Below are 3,885 nucleotides of genomic sequence, written 5' to 3'. Positions count from 1 at the left end.
TTTATCAGGGGCATTATATATATATATATATATATATATATATATATATATATATATATTCTAAAGTGGTACCACAAAATAAGGTAGAATTCAGGAAAAGCAAATAGGCTAATGACGTTAAGAAAAACCAGGAAGATTGCTCTCAAATTTAAACATTAAGACAGACATTAAAGATAGCACTGCAGTCATCAAAAATATCAATAGACTGAATTAGGAACATGACATATTTGAAAAAAAACCTGGGCTGCATATCAAGTTTAGGCCAAGTGGCATACTAAGTGAGATCCTGTATAAAAAAAAATGAATTAAGTAACTCTAAAACAATTTAAGGTAGAAATGTTACAGTGAATTTGACTGTGGTATGAAATATAAGAATGTGGTAAGATCCAATAGAAATTATAAATGGTTACAAATGCATATAAAATTGGCCATTCTCTCTAAAGTTTGCTGGGCTTTTCTTTTTTTTTTCAGTTACATTTTATTTTATTTTATTATTTTTTTTCTTTTTTTTTCTTTTTAATTACATTTTGTTAACTCTGTGTCCCAGCTGTATCCCGCTCCCTCATTCCCTCCCCAACCCCACACTCCCTCCCTGGTCTCCTCCCTGCCCCTTTCAATCTTATTGCTGAAGCTCTAAAATTCTGCACCAATACCCTTTTTTAAATTTTAGTTATTTTTTTTTATTAATTACAGTTTATTCACTTTCTTTCACAGCTGTAGCCCCCTCCCTTGTCTCCATTGTGGGTGTGAAAGATTCCCCTAACTCTCTCTCTCTCTCTTTTTCTCTCTGTATATGTGTGTGTGTAGTATATCCCCAGAGGACCAAAGAAAATATTACATTCTTTGGAGCTGGAGTTACAGAATTCTGAAATACCATCTAATGTGTGTCCTGGGAGCTGAACATGAACTCAGATCCTCTCGAAGAGCAGCAAATATTCTTAAGTACTGAACCAAATCTCCATCTCATATCTAAAACCTTTTCAGAAAAAAAAAATACCACACATATTACCATATTTGGCCTGTATTCTGGCAACTGTAATTGCTAAATATATTAAAAATAATATTGTAACAAAGAATATATGTTGTGTGTATACACATTTTACGGATGCATAAAACAAATAAAGAATTTTTAAATGGTAGAAAAGGAAACCTGAAAACATGATTCACCTTAAAGCAATAAACAGACTGAAAAATGGCAATATAAACTTTCCAGAATTTGGGACGCTTCTATTTGAAAAACATGATAGAGCTATGAACCAGAAAAATAATCAACTTAAATATGCAGGCAGATATTAAAAGTAATGACTGCATACCTCTAATCATAGTTATCATAAGACTGAGACAGGAGGATCATATATTTGATAACAGCAATTATGGTTAAGTAATTATAGTTGCCAGAATACAGACCAAAATTAACAGTCTCACAGATTTATGACAGACACTCAAATACAGTGACATAATATTTTATTTTTTATTTTTATCATTTATAGCAATTTATTCAATTTGTATCCTGGCTTTGGTCTCCCTCCCTCATTTCCTCCCTCCCTCCCTCATCTCCTCCTTGCCCCTCTCTAAGTCCACTGATAGGGGAGGTCCTTCTCCCCTTCCATCTGACCCTAGTTTATCAGGTCTCATCAGGACTGGCTGCAATGTCCTCCTCTGGCCTACCAAGGCTGTTCCTCCCTCATGGGGAGGGGGAAGCCAAAGAGCCAGCCACTGAGTTCATGTCAGAGACAAGTCCCTGTTCCCCTTAATAGGAAAACCCCTTGGATGCTGAGCTAACATGGGATACTTCTTAGCAGGGGTTAAACTTAACTGATTGTGACAGGTTCAGACCCTCTACCAGCAGGCAAAGCCTCAGGTCCTTATTGTACTCAAGACAGGGCAAATCTCTCAAGAAGAAGGAATATGCTCATAAGCATTCAGGAACCGTATTACTCTCCTTACTTCTCAGCTGAGCTGTTTCTCTCTTCTCTTCTGAAACAGCCTAGTACTTAGTTACCCAGAAAACTGTTTTATTCTACCTGTGGATTGCTCCTGATCAATGGTTTTGCTGTACTGCCCTACAACATTTAGGACTGATGGTAGGAAACTAAAGGTGTTTTTTTTTTTTTTTTCCTGTAAGTATGTCACTACATTTTTTATAGGAGCACCAAACATGGCATACATACGAACACTAGATGTTTCAGTAGCATATATGTTGTAATGGCATGAAAATTGCAAAATATGCTTATGGTACTTTCAGAACCAAGATTGTAATAAAGTATTATAATACAAAATGTAGTGAGCACTGCCAGAAATATCTGAAATTATTACATATTTGTCAGTTATACCTGTTTGTTGCATGTTTACAGATATTTTCTAATTGAAATTATTTATTTATTTACATTTACAATATCCATATTTAGTTGAATGATGTGACATGGGGTTGTGACTCACAGATTGAGAGGACAAAGTCTACTAAATAGTGCTCTTAAAAAAGATTTCTTGCGGAGTTCCTGTCCCCTCCAGCTCTTACTATTTCCCACTTCTTACATAAAATTCCATTCACTCTGCCCATCAGTTGGCCCAGAACAAGATAATTTGAACACAGGGAACTTCCCAGAAAATCATACTCCAACCAAGGACTATTCGTGGAGATGACCTGGAACCCCTGCACAGGTGTAGCCCATGGCAGTTCAGTGTCCAAGTGGTTTACATAGTAATGGGAAGAGGGACTGCCTCTGACATAATCTGATTGGCCTGCTCGTTGATCACTTCTCCCTGAGGGGGGAGCAGCCTTACCAGGCCACAGTAGAGGACAATGCAGCCACTTTTGATGAGAACTGATAGACTAAGATCAGAAAGAAGAGGAGAACTTCCCCTATCAGTGGACTTGGGGAGTGACATGCATGCAGAAAGGGGAGGGAGGGTGGGATCGGGAGGGGAGGAGGGAGGGGCTTATGGGGGGATACAAAATGAATAAAGTGTAATTAATAAAAAAAAGATTTCTTGCATTGTCTTCCTTTGTGGTCTGATAAGGTTGCTCCCCCCTCAGGAGCAGGTGATAAAAGAGCAGGCCAATCAGTTCAAGTCAGAGACAGTCCCTGTCCCCATTACTAAGGAACCCACTTGGATACTGAATTGCCATGGGCTACATCTGTGCAGGGGTTCTAGGCTATCTTCATCAATGGTCCTTGGCTGGAGTATCAGTCTCAGAAAAGATCCCCATGTCCAGATATTTTGGTTCTGTTGCTCTCCTTGTGGAGCTCCTGTCCTCTCCAAGTCTTACTATCTCCCCTTCTTTCATAAGATTCCCTGCAGTCTGCCCAAAGTCTTTGGCCATAAGTCTCAGCATCTGCTCTGATACCCTGCAGTGTAGAGCCTTTCAGAGGTCCTCTGTGGTAGGCTCCTTGTCCTGATGAGACCTGATGGACTAGGATCAGAAAGAAGGAGAAAAAGACCTCCCTCATTAGTGGACTTAGGGAGGTACATGTGTGGAGAAGGGAGAAGGAGGGTGGAATTGTGAGGGGTGGAGAGAGGGAGCTACAGGGGTAATACAATGTGAGTGAATTGTAATTCATAAAAATTTAAAAAAAATTAAAAATACAAAAAAGAAAGCAACATTGTATGTGGAAACCTAGTGAGTAGCATAATTTTCTTTATTATTTCCTCAGTTTAAATAAAGTTACTATGTGATAAATGAAGTTGTTGAACTAAAAAAAAAAAGATTTCCTAGAAAAAAAAAGTATCTTTCAGCACAATTGTTTTTCACATACTTCTGATCTCAATATGAAAACCAAAATATATTGGATTTTATATTATTTGGTCAGGTTAATTATTAAAATCCTTAGTACTGAGTTGTGAATTTAGGACTATCCAGAATACTTTCATCATTTAACAATT

Source organism: Psammomys obesus, unplaced genomic scaffold, assembly GCF_907164565.1.
Source record: "Psammomys obesus unplaced genomic scaffold, mPsaObe1.curated_primary_1811, whole genome shotgun sequence".
Classification (NCBI taxonomy): Eukaryota; Metazoa; Chordata; class Mammalia; order Rodentia; family Muridae; genus Psammomys; species Psammomys obesus.
The sequence above is the reverse complement of the archived record's forward strand: the minus strand, read 5'-3'. Positions refer to the sequence as shown.